This window comes from Heptranchias perlo, chromosome 39, assembly GCF_035084215.1.
Source record: "Heptranchias perlo isolate sHepPer1 chromosome 39, sHepPer1.hap1, whole genome shotgun sequence".
NCBI classification, from domain to species: domain Eukaryota; kingdom Metazoa; phylum Chordata; class Chondrichthyes; order Hexanchiformes; family Hexanchidae; genus Heptranchias; species Heptranchias perlo.
In genome coordinates, this window is record NC_090363.1 from 9,530,274 (window position 1) to 9,543,334 (window position 13,061).

General features: G+C 50.3%; 1 long non-coding RNA gene across 1 annotated transcript; it reads left to right on the plus strand.

Moving 5' to 3' along the window:
- Positions 1-10,345: 10,345 nt before the first annotated feature.
- LOC137305217 (uncharacterized) lies at positions 10,346-12,787 on the plus strand. Its single transcript, XR_010958685.1, has 4 exons — positions 10,346-10,444; positions 10,745-10,795; positions 11,690-11,754; positions 11,968-12,787. It is a non-coding gene; the product is annotated as an uncharacterized lncRNA (long non-coding RNA).
- Positions 12,788-13,061: the final 274 nt, after the last annotated feature.

Genomic DNA, 13,061 nt, shown 5'->3' on the forward strand with positions numbered 1-13,061 from the left:
AGAAGGATGGGCCTGGCCACGCTGCCACGGACGCTCCGTCCAGTTGGACCGTTCCGCCCCACCTGTCCTTCGTGGAAAGGTTTGTGCAGGAAAACACCTTTGACCACAAGGCGATCAGCAAGTGGTCCGCACGTAACGTCCTCGAGACCCTGCGGGAAAAGGAGATGGTGGATCCTGTCGGTTGGTTCCCCGAGCAGACTGTCAATGTCATTTGGCAGAACGCCTCATCGCCAGAGCTTTCAAACAAGCACCAAGACCTAGCTTGGCTGGTGGTGAGAAGGGCCCTTCCCGTCAGATCCTTCATGCACTCCCGGACTCTCAGCGCCACCGCGCGCTGTCCCAGAGGAGGCTGCAGTGGAGACGAGACCGTCACCCATCTCCTTATGGAATGTGCCTTTGCAAAGAAGGTCTGGAGAGAGATGCAGTGGTATCTGTCCAGGTTCGTCCCGAGCAGTTCCGTAACACAGGTTTCTGTGCTCTACGGGCTGTTCCCGGGGACGCACACTGAGACGGACATCGGCTGCTGCTGGAAGACCATCAACTCGGTGAAAGACGCCCTTTGGTCTGCCCGAAACTTGCTGGTCTTCCAGCACAAGGAGCTGTCCTCGACCGAGTGTTGCAGACTGGCACATTCCAAGGTCCAGGACTACGTGCTGAGGGATGCACTGAGGATGGGTGCGGCCGCCGCAAAGGCCCTGTGGGGAAAGGCAACCGTTTAGAGCCTTCCCGCCATTGTAAACCGAGGGGCTGCAATCAGGGAAAAACCCCCTCGGGCAGAATGTAAACTTCAAATTGCTGTAATGTACCTGTAATGAATCTGAAATGAATCTGTAAGCAATAATCTGTGTTGAGTATGATGCAATGAGACACCCTAGAGTATCATGAACTGTAATTATGTCCAATGTGTTCATTGTACTGCACTTGACGTAACCTGCAAATTGTATAATCTGTATTGTGTACGTTTGGAAAGTGATATGACAACTGTATTGTATGTACTGCTGCAAATTTTATGAATAAAGTATATTTTTTGAAAAAAAAAAGTTGGATGGGGTACAGTGTCTGTGTGAGAGGGTGGGGAGTTGGATGGGGTACAGTGTCTGTGTGAAAGGGTGGGGAGTTGGATGGGGTACAGTGTGTGTGTGAAAGGGTGGGGAGTTGGATGGGGTACAGTGTCTGTGTGATAGGGTGGGGAGTTGGATGGGGTACAGTGTCTGTGTGAAAGGGTGGGGAGTTGGATGGGGTACAGTGTGTGTGTGAAAGGGTGGGGAGTTGGATGGGGTACAGTGTCTGTGTGAAAGGGTGGGGAGTTGGATGGGGTACAGTGTGTGTGTGAAAGGGTGGGGAGTTGGATGGGGTACAGTGTCTGTGTGAAAGGGTGGGGAGTTGGATGGGGTACAGTGTCTGTGTGAAAGGATGGGGAGTTGGATGGGGTACAGTGTCTGTGTGAGAGGGTGGGGAGTTGGATGGGGTACAGTGCCTGTGTGAAAGGGTGGGGAGTTGGATGGGGTACAGTGTCTGTGTGCAAGGGTGGGGAATTGGATAGGATACAGTGTCTGTGTGAAAGGGTGAGGAGTTGGATGGGGTACAGTGTGTGTGTGAAAGGGTGGGGAGTTGGATGGGGTACAGTGTCTGTGTGAGAGGGTGGGGAGTTGGATGGGGTACAGTGTCTGTGTGAAAGAGTGGGGAGTTGGATGGGGTACAGTGTCTGTGTGAAAGGGTGGGGAGTTGGATGGGGTACAGTGTCTGTGTGAAAGAGTGGGGAGTTGGATGGGGTACAGTGTCTGTGTGAAAGGGTGGGGAGTGGGATGGGGTACAGTGTGTGTGTGAGAGGGTGGGGAGTTGGATGGGGTACAGTGTGTGTGTGAGAGGGTGGGGAGTTGGATGGGATACAGTGTCTGTGTGAAAGGGTGGGGAGTTGGATGGGGTACAGTGTCTGTGTGATAGGGTGGGGAGTTGGATGGGGTACAGTGTCTGTATGAAAGGGTGAGGAGTTGGATGGGGTACAGTGTCTGTGCGAGAGGGTGGGGAGTTGGATGGGGTACAGTGTGTGTGTGAGAGGGTGGGGAGTTGGATGGGGTACAGTGTCTGTGTGAGAGGGTGGGGAGTTGGATGGGGTACAGTGTCTGTGTGAAAAGGTGGGGAGTTGGATGGGGTACAGTGTCTGTGTGAGAGGGTGGGGAGTTGGATGGGGTACAGTGTCTGTGTGAAAAGGTGGGGAGTTGGATGGGGTACAGTGTCTGTGTGAGAGGGTGGGGAGTTGGATGGGGTACAGTGTCTGTGTGATAGGGTGGGGAGTTGGATGGGGTACAGTGTCTGTGTGAAAGGGTGGGGAGTTGGATGGGGTACAGTGTCTGTGTGATAGGGTGGGGAGTTGGATGGGGTACAGTGTCTGTGTGAAAGGGTGGGGAGTTGGATGGGGTACAGTGTCTGTGTGAGAGGGTGGGGAGTTGGATGGGGTACAGTGTCTGTGTGAGAGGGTGGGGAGTTGGATGGGGTACAGTGTCTGTGTGATAGGGTGGGGAGTTGGATGGGGTACAGTGTCTGTGTGAAAGGGTGGGGAGTTGGATGGGGTACAGTGTGTGTGTGAGAGGGTGGGGAGTTGGATGGGGTACAGTGTCTGTGTGATAGGGTGGGGAATTGGATTGGGTACAGTGTCTGTGTGAGAGGGTGGGGAGTTGGATGGGGTACAGTGTCTGTGAGAGGGTGGGGAGTTGGATGGGGTACAGTGTCTGTGTGAGAGGGTGGGGAGTTGGATGGGGTACAGTGTCTCTGTGAGAGGGTGGGGAGTTGGATGGGGTACAGTGTCTGTGAGAGGGTGGGGAGTTGGATGGGGTACAGTGTCTGTGTGAGAGGGTGGGGAGTTGGATGGGGTACAGTGTCTCTGTGAGAGGGTGGGGAGTTGGATGGGGTACAGTGTCTGTGTGAAAAGGTGGGGAGTTGGATGGGGTACAGTGTCTGTGTGATAGGGTGGGGAGTTGGATGGGGTACAGTGTGTGTGTGATAGGGTGGGGAGTTGGATGGGGTACAGTGTCTGTGTGAGAGGGTGGGGAATTGGATGGGGTACAGTGTCTGTGTGAGAGGGTGGGGAGTTGGATGGGATACAGTGTCTGTGTGAAAAGGTGGGGAGTTGGATGGGGTACAGTGTCTGTGTGATAGGGTGGGGAGTTGGATGGGGTACAGTGTGTGTGTGATAGGGTGGGGAGTTGGATGGGGTACAGTGTCTGTGTGAGAGGGTGGGGAATTGGATGGGGTACAGTGTCTGTGTGAGAGGGTGGGGAGTTGGATGGGGTACAGTGTCTCTGTGAAAAGGTGGGGAGTTGGATGGGGTACAGTGTGTGTGAAAGGGTGGGGAGTTGGATGGGGTACAGTGTCTCTGTGAAAAGGTGGGGAGTTGGATGGGGTACAGTGTCTGTGTGAGAGGGTGGGGAGTTGAATGGGGTACAGTGTCTGTGTGAAAAGGTGTGGAGTTGGATGGGGTACAGTGTCTCTGTGAAAAGGTGGGGAGTTGGATGGGGTGCAGTGTCTCTGTGAGAGGGTGGGGAGTTGGATGGGGTACAGTGTCTGTGTGAGAGGGTGGGGAGTTGGATGGGGTACAGTGTCTGTGTGAGAGGGTGGGGAGTTGAATGGGGTACAGTGTCTGTGTGAAAAGGTGTGGAGTTGGATGGGGTACAGTGTCTCTGTGAAAAGGTGGGGAGTTGGATGGGGTGCAGTGTCTCTGTGAAAAGGTGGGGAGTTGGATGGGGTACAGTGTCTGTGTGAGAGGGTGGGGAGTTGGATGGGGTACAGTGTCTGTGTGAAAAGGTGGGGAGTTGGATGGGGTACAGTGTCTGTGTGAGAGGGTGGGGAGTTGGATGGGGTACAGTGTCTCTGTGAAAAGGTGGGGAGTTGGATGGGGTACAGTGTCTGTGTGAAAGGGTGGGGAGTTGGATGGGGTACAGTGTCTCTGTGAAAGGGTGGGGAGTTGGATGGGGTGCAGTGTCTGTGTGAAAAGGTGGGGAGTTGGATGGGGTACAGTGTCTGTGTGAGAGGGTGGGGAGTTGGATGGGGTACAGTGTCTGTGTGATAGGGTGGGGAGTTGGATGGGGTACAGTGTCTCTGTGAAAGGGTGGGGAGTTGGATGGGGTACAGTGTCTCTGTGAAAGGGTGGGGAGTTGGATGGGGTACAGTGTCTCTGTGAAAGGGTGGGGAGTTGGATGGGGTGCAGTGTCTGTGTGAAAAGGTGGGGAGTTGGATGGGGTACAGTGTCTGTGTGAGAGGGTGGGGAGTTGGATGGGGTACAGTGTCTGTGTGAAAAGGTGGGGAGTTGGATGGGGTACAGTGTCTGTGTGAGAGGGTGGGGAGTTGGATGGGGTACAGTGTCTCTGTGAAAAGGTGGGGAGTTGGATGGGGTACAGTGTCTGTGTGAAAGGGTGGGGAGTTGGATGGGGTACAGTGTCTCTGTGAAAGGGTGGGGAGTTGGATGGGGTACAGTGTCTCTGTGAAAGGGTGGGGAGTTGGATGGGGTACAGTGTCTGTGTGAAAGGGTGAGGAGTTGGATGGGGTACAGTGTCTCTGTGAAAGGGTGGGGAGTTGGATGGGGTACAGTGTGTGTGTGAAAGGGTGGGGAGTTGGATGGGGTACAGTGTCTGTGTGAGAGGGTGGGGAGTTGGATGGGGTACAGTGTCTGTGTGAGAGGGTGGGGAGTTGGATGGGGTACAGTGTCTGTGTGAGAGGGTGGGGAGTTGGATGGGGTACAGTGTCTGTGTGAGAGGGTGGGGAGTTGGATGGGGTACAGTGTCTCTGTGAAAAGGTGGGGAGTTGGATGGGGTACAGTGTCTGTGTGAAAAGGTGGGGAGTTGGATGGGATACAGTGTCTCTGTGAAAAGGTGGGGAGTTGGATGGGGTGCAGTGTCTCTGTGAGAGGGTGGGGAGTTGGATGTGGTACAGTGTCTGTGTGAGAGGGTGGGGAGTTGGATGGGGTACAGTGTCTCTGTGAAAAGGTGGGGAGTTGGATGGGGTGCAGTGTCTCTGTGAGAGGGTGGGGAGTTGGATGGGATACAGTGTCTCTGTGAAAAGGTGGGGAGTTGGATGGGGTACAGTGTCTGTGTGAGAGGGTGGGGAGTTGGATGGGGTACAGTGTCTGTGTGAGAGGGTGGGGAGTTGGATGGGGTACAGTGTCTCTGTGAAAGGGTGGGGAGTTGGATGGGGTACAGTGTCTGTGAGAGGGTGGGGAGTTGAATGGGGTACAGTGTCTCTGTGAAAGGGTGGGGAGTTGGATGGGGTACAGTGTCTGTGAGAGGGTGGGGAGTTGAATGGGGTACAGTGTCTGTGTGAGAGGGTGAGGAGTTGGATGGGGTGCAGTGTCTGTGTGAGAGGGTGGGGAGTTGGATGGGGTACAGTGTCTCTGTGAAAGGGTGGGGAGTTGGATGGGGTACAGTGTCTGTGAAAGGGTGGGGAGTTGGATGGGGTACAGTGTTTACGTGAAGGAAGGTGTTGGATAGGGTGCAGTGTGGCTGTAAACTGTGTCTGTGGGGGTAGAATGTCTCCATGAACTGGGGCAGTGGGAATTGGATGTGGGGGAGTTGCTGTGTGAGGTAACTTTTGGGAATGTGCTGATTCTGTTTTTTCTGTTGAAAAACCAATTCGTTTCCTATTTATGTGAAATAGGAAAGTCCTTAAATTTAAGCAAATGAAGCAACTTGTATTTACAGATTGAAACCTTTCTTGTGAAGCATTCAGCTTTAACCACTTGGATTTCTGCTTCTGGCTTTCCTGTATTTATGTTTTTCTTCCTCAGATAAAAGTGAAGGAACGTGGGCTCCAGCTACAGCTTAAAGTGCAGAGTCGATTTATCTACTTGTTTTCATATCTCACGCACGTTCTTGACTTGTCAGCTTTTTAAAGGCTGTGTCAGCCTTTTTGTTAAGTTGCTTTTCACATTAGTAGGTTAGATGTGGATCTATCATGAGATCTTGTAATCAGAGACAGAACTTGGCCAGTCCGGAGGAAACTTTGTGAAGGTCGTCGAAAAATGTGCTGAAATTCCAGTATAATTAATGAAAATGAATGACAATTAATGACAATTAATGAAAAGCAGTACCTCGTCCCCCAATGATTTCCTATTCATTCCCTTTCAAGTATCTCCTAGCAGCCTCCAAGTACATGAGGGGACATCACTGTCATCTCCCTGAATCCAAACATGGACAACTCTTAGGTTTCCTTCTAACTGCAGCTTGTTGGTGCAAACCATTGAGGTCTCAGTAGGAGTCTCTCTCCCCTCCCCCTGCCTCCATGCCCAGTTAATGAGACAACACAGAAAATATCCAGTCCAAGAAAATCATGTATTCAACAAGTCTGAACCAGGAAAAAATCTTTGCTTATTTTTCTCTCTCTGTTCCTGGCAGACTGCCAGTGCCTGGAGCCAACATTAACATTCTTGATACCTGTCGCAAATACATCTGTCCATGACAGTATTGGTAGGAGTGACCACCGCACAGTCCTCGTGGAGATGAAGTCCTGTCTTCGCACTGAGGACACCATCCAACGTGCTGTGTGGCACTACCACCGTGCTAAATGGGATAGATTCAGAACAGATCTAGCAGCACAAAACTGGGCATCCATGAGGCATTGTGGGCCATCAGCAGCAGCAGAATTGTATTCCAGCACAATCTGTAACCTCATGGCCCGGCATATTCGTCACTCTACCATTACCAACAAGCCAGGAGGTCAACCCTGGTTCAATGAGGAGTATAGAAGAGCATGCCAGGAGCTGCACCAGGCATACCTAAAAATGAGGTGCCAACCTGGTGAAGCTACAACTCAGGACTACATGCGTGCTAAACAGCGGAAGCAACATGCTATAGACAGAGTTAAGCGATTCCACAACCAACGGATCAGATCAAAGCTCTGCAGTCCTGCCACATCCAGTCGTGAATGGTGGTGGACAATTAAACAACTAATGGGAGGAGGAGGAGGCTCTGCAAACAACCCCATCCTCAATGATGGCGGAGTCCAGCACGTGAGTGCAAAAGACAAATCTGAAGCGTTTGCAACCATCTTCAGCCAGAAGTGCCGAGTGGATGATCCATCTCGGCCTCCTCCCGTTATACCCACCATCACAGAAGCCAGTCTTCAGCCAATTCGATTCACTCCACGTGATATCAAGAAACGGCTGAGTGCACTGGATACAGCAAAGGCTATGGGCCCCGACAACATCCCAGCTGTAGTGCTGACGACTTGTGCTCCAGAACTAGCTGTGCCTCTAGCCAAACTGTTCCAGTACAGCTATAACACTGGCATCTACCCGATAATGTGGAAAATTGCCCAGGTATTTCCTGTCCACAAAAAGCAGGACAAATCCAATCCGGCCAATTACCGCCCCATCAGTCTACTCTCAATCTATCAGCAAAGTGATGGAAGGTGTCGTCGACAGTGCTATCAAGCGGCACTTACTCACCAATAACCTGCTCACCGATGCTCAGTTTGGGTTCCGCCAGGACCACTCAGCTCCAGACCTCATTACAGCCTTGGTCCAAACATGGACAAAAGAGTTGAATTCCAGAGGTGAGGTGAGAGTGACTGCCCTTGACATCAAGGCAGCATTTGACAGAGTGTGGCACCAAGAAGCTCTAGTAAAATTGAAGTCAATGGGAATCAGGGGGAAAACTCTCCAGTGGATGGATTCATACCTAGCGCAAAGGAAGATGGTAGTGGTTGTTGGAGGCCAATCATCTCAGCCCCAGGACATTGCTGCAGGAGTTCCTCAAGGCAGTGTCCTAGGCCCAACCATCTTCAGCTGCTTCATCAATGACCTTCCCTCCATCATAAGGTCAGAAATGGGGATGTTCGCTGATGATTGCACAGTGTTCAGTTCCATTCGCAACCCCTCAAATAATGAAGCAGTCCGAGCCCGCATGCAGCAAGACCTGGACAACATCCAGGCTTGGGCTCATAAGTGGAAAGTAACATTCGTGCCAGACAAGTGCCAGTCAATGACCATCTCCAACAAGAGAGAGTCTAACCACCTCCCCTTGACATTCAACGGCATTACTATCCCTGAATCCCCCACCATCAACATCCTGGGGGTCACCATTGACCAGAAACTTAACTGGACCAGCCATATAAATACTGTGGCTATGAGAGCAGGTCAGAGGCTGGGTATTCTGCGGTGAGTGACTCACCTCCTGACTCCCCAAAGTCTTTCCACCATCTACAAGGCACAAGTCAGGAGTGTGATGGAATACTCTCCGCTTGCCTGGATGAGTGCAGCTCCAACAACACTCAAGAAGCTCGACACCATCCAAGATAAAGCAGCCCGCTTGATTGGCACCCCATCCACCACCCTAAACATTCACTCCCTTCACCACCGGCGCACTGTGGCTGCAGTGTGTACCATCCACAGGATGCACTGCAGCAACTCGCCAAGGCTTCTTCGACAGCACCTCCCAAACCCGCGACCTCTACCACCTAGAAGGACAAGAGCAGCAGGCACATGCGAATAACACCACCTGCACGTTCCCCTCCAAGTCACACACCATCCCGAATTGGAAATATATTGCCGTTCCTTCATCGTCGCTGGGTCAAAATCCTGGAACTCCTTTCCTAACAGCACTGTGGGAGAACCGTCACCACACGGACTGCAGCGGTTCAAGAAGGCGGCTCACCACCACCTTCTCAAGGGCAATTAGGGATGGGCAATAAATGCCAGCCTCGCAAACGACGCCCACATCCCATGAACGAATAAAAAAAAACTATGCTACCATACCCTCAGGTACAGATCAGCCAGGATTTTTTTTTATGCGTTCATGGGATGTGAGCATCGCTGGCAAGGCCGGCATTTATTGCCCATCACTAATTGCCCTCTAGAAGGTGGTGGTTAGCCGCCTTCTTGAACCTCTGCAGTCCGTGTGGTGAAAGTTCTCCCACAGTGCTTTTAGGTAGGGAGTCCCAGGATTTTGACCCAGCGACAATGAAGGAACGGCGATATATTTCCAAGTCAGGATGGTGTGTGACTTGGAGGGGAACATGCAGTCGTGTCGTTCCCATGTGCCTGCTGCTCTTGTCCTTCTAGGTGGTAGAGGTCCCAGGTTTAGTTAGTGCTGTCAAAAAAGCCTCGGTGAGTTGCTACAGTGCATCCTGTAGATGGTATACACTGCCGCAGAATACCCAGCCTCTGACCTGCTCTTGTAGGCACAGTATTTATGTGGCTGGTCCAATTAAGTTTCTGGTCAATGGTGACCCCCAGGACATTGATGGTGGGGGATTCGGCGATGGTAATGCCGTTGAATGTCAACTGGAGGTGGTTAGACTCTCTCTTGTTGGAAATGGTCATTGCCTGGCACTTGTCTAGCACGAATGTTACTTGGCACTTATCAGCCCAAGTCTAGATGTTGTCCAGGTCTTGCTGCAAGCGGGCACGGACTGCTTCATTATCTGAGGGGTTGCGAATGGAAATCATCAGCGAACATCCCAATTTCTGACCTTATGATGGAGGGAGGGTCATTGATAAAGCAGCTGAAGATGGTTGGGCCTAGGACACTGCCCTGAGGATCTCCTGCAGCAATGTCCTGGGGCTGAGATGATTGGCCTCCAACAACCACTACCATCTTCCTTTAGGTCTCCTTGGTGCCACACTCTGTCAAATGCTGCCTTGATGTCAAGGGCAGTCACTCTCACCTCACCTCTGGAATTCAGCTCTTTTGTCCATGTTTGGACCAAGGCTGTAATGAGGTCTGGAGCTGAGTGGTCGTGGCGGAACCCAAACTGAGCATCAGTGAGCAGGTTATTGGTGAATAAGTGCCGCTTGATACTGTTGACAACACCTTCCATCACTTTGCTGATGATTGAGAGTAGACTGATGGGGCGGTAATTGGCCGGATTGGATATGTTCTGCTTTTTGTGGAGAGGACATACCTGAGTAATTATCCACATTGTCAGGTAGATGCCAGTGTTGTTGCTCTACTGGAACAGTTTGGCTAGAGGTGCGGCTAGTTCTGGAGCACAAGTCTTCAGCACTACAGCCGGGATGTTGTCAGGGCCCACAGCCGTTGCTGTATCCAGTGCACTCAGCCCTTTCTTGATATGAGGTGGAGTGAATGGAATTGGCTGAAGACTGGCTTCTGTGATGGAGGGGATATCGGGAGGAAGCCGAGATGGATCATCCAGTCCGCACTTCTGGCTGAAGATGGAGGAACAGGCTGGAGGGGCTGAATGGCCTAACGTTCTATGTTTTATGTGATCTCAGACACCCACAACAACTGTAATTACAGCGGGGCAGGCAATGAGTTGCTAAGTGGAGTTAATAAACTGTGAGAGTCAGACCGGTTCCTCTGATTACTTTCCCTTCCTTGTGGGAGGCGCCGAGTGGTCCAACTCTATAAAAGTTGTAGCCGCGATTGTTCATCTCGTCCCACAGCGGCTCAGCTCAGCTTCAACTTCACAAACTCCGGGTTTAGTTCACCTACTGGTGAGTAATTTCGTCTTCACAAGCACTGAACATTAACGCCAGATCTGTGAGCTGGAGGTTCCGTCAAAGACTGAACCAACCTTTAGCTCCGTGTAACCGCGGTAACCGGTGGGACTAACGGAGTTTAATGATATTACAGTCAAAATACTTGACTGTAATGTTGTGTAACCCTCGACCGGTGTTTCATTACAGTCAGGCGATGGTCCGATTACACAGAACTGCGAGACTCATTTCACTTAGTTTCAAACCGTTAAATAAATGTGCCACATGACTGAATGTATTTTACTGTTTTATTTACAGAGAATCGAGAGACAAATTTTTGGACGTCAATTGCACGATCTCATAAAAAAGGTAAATCAAATAATTTTTGTGTAAGGGATTCCCTGTCCGTTCTGTACGAGAGGGAGCAGGGCGGGGCCACCGGGATTCTGATTCTGGTCAGGTTATGGGACCGGGAATCTTTTGATTGGAAAAGTGACCAAACTCTGAGAGGATTGGTCAAGTTGGTCCAAACTAGCTTCTCCCGCTGGGAAAGGTTCTAGAGAAGCAGTTTTAAAAATCAGCAATAATAAACGCTGTAGGCTGAACTATTTCTCACAAAGCACACCGCGTTTGTACTCAGCCGCCGCTTTAATCGTATTCTGAGAGAGTGAGAGAGGGACAGAGAGACAGATAAAGAGAGGGAGAGGATAGAGAGAGAGACAGAGACAGATAGAGAGGGAGAGACGGAGAGAGACAGGCAAATAAAGAGAGAGAGCCAGAGCCAGGGAATGTGTGTCGGAGAGAGACAGACAGAGAGGCAGATAGATAGAGGGTGATAGAAAGAGACAGGGAGGGATAGAGTGAGAGAAACACAGACAGACAAAGAGAGAGGTAGACAGAGAGGGAGAGAGTCACAGAGAGATAGGAAGAGGGACGGAGAGAGAGACACACAGATAAAGAGGGACAGAGGCAGATAAAGAGAGGGAGACAGACAACGAGACATGGAGAGCCAGAGGGAGAATGTGTGTCGGAGAGAGACAAATAGAGAACCAGAGAGAGATTGTGTGTCAGAGAGAGAGAGACAGAGAGAGAGAGAGAGAATGTGTGTCAGAGACATGGAGAGAGAATGTGTGTCAGAGACATGGAGAGCCAGAGAGAGAATGTGTCAGACAGAGAGACAGAGACAGAGAGAGAGAGAGACAGACAGATAGAGAATATGTGTCAGAGAGAGACAGACATTGACATTCAATACATTTATTACAGGTAAAGAAAATGGCGCAAAAAAGAGGTAACAGAAGTACCAGATTGGAAAACCCCATTTGGAGAAGGTAAGATATTTTTAGTAATGTATCAACAGCCAAACCGCATGCAGAAACCTTCAGATTTCTGGAGTTTGAAAGTTACGTGACCGGAGCTCGGTGAATTTAAGGTATTTTAATTACCTATTGAAATATACCGGATTCATTTACTGATCATTCATGTTAAGTAGGAAGAATATCAGTCCTCCTTTTCCAACCCACTAATATCGCACGTTCTTTCAGGATCCGCGAGCTGTTCCTGGCCGTCAGTGTCTCCGCTTTTTTGGATCGCTGCATGGAAGAGAAATATGGAAAGCCGAAGGTGGAGATGGCATAGTCGCTGTGGAAAGCGTGACTCACAATATGCAGGAATGTATCCCACACACTAAACCCGAGAGAGCAAAGGGAAAGGTCAAGAGTAGGAGGGGGAAGGAAGTTTGCGAATAAGGGCGGGGTGGTACAGTGATGTGGGTCGAAAGTCAGTGGGGCAAATGCTGCCAAGCAGAGACTGAGAGGCAGAAAGGAGGCAGACCGTAGCTGAGACGATAAGGTAACAACATTTGCCGCCTCAACAATCCTTAAGCCGGAGTTGGATTGGAATTTGCACTAATGTCACTGATGCGTGATGAGTAACATGTAACTCCAAATATAAAAGTGTTGGGAATCCGAAATAAAAATAGAAAACGCTGGTAACATTCATCAGGTCAGGGAGCATCTATGGAGAGAGAAACAGAGTTAACGTTTCAGGTCGGTGACATTTCATCAGAACAAAAATGGCGAAGAAGCTAAAACATACTTGAATGTGCAGAGAGAGAGAGAGCTCACCCCATATATAAAGAGCAAAGAGTGCAGATTAAATAGATTCATAACCAGGGGATGGTGTGTGTTGGATACGTTCTGGCATATAACAGCGGGGTGCGATTCCTGAATCAACATATCGCTCTATCTGCATTTATTTTCCTTCTGTTTAATTCCACCTCTTTCCGCATCCTCTTCACGACCTTTAATCTTGTCAAATGTAAGGAATCTTACAACACCAGGTTATAGTCCAACAATTTTATTTTAAAATCACAAGCTTTCGGAGATTATCTCCTTCGTCAGGTGAGTGAGTGAAAGGTTCTCAAATCGCATATCTTATATTAGGCTGGGACACGATCACACCAATCAAAGGTGTCGTTGGTATTCAGACAAGTTAGCCAGGAAGAACAGTACATCCCAGTATACTGAATACACAAGGGTCAGATTACAAAGCCAGAGAGAGAAAGAGACCCGAAAGGCAGAGAGAGAGAGAGAGAATGTCCAGTTGTATTAAAAACAGATTACTTTTTTTTCCTGCT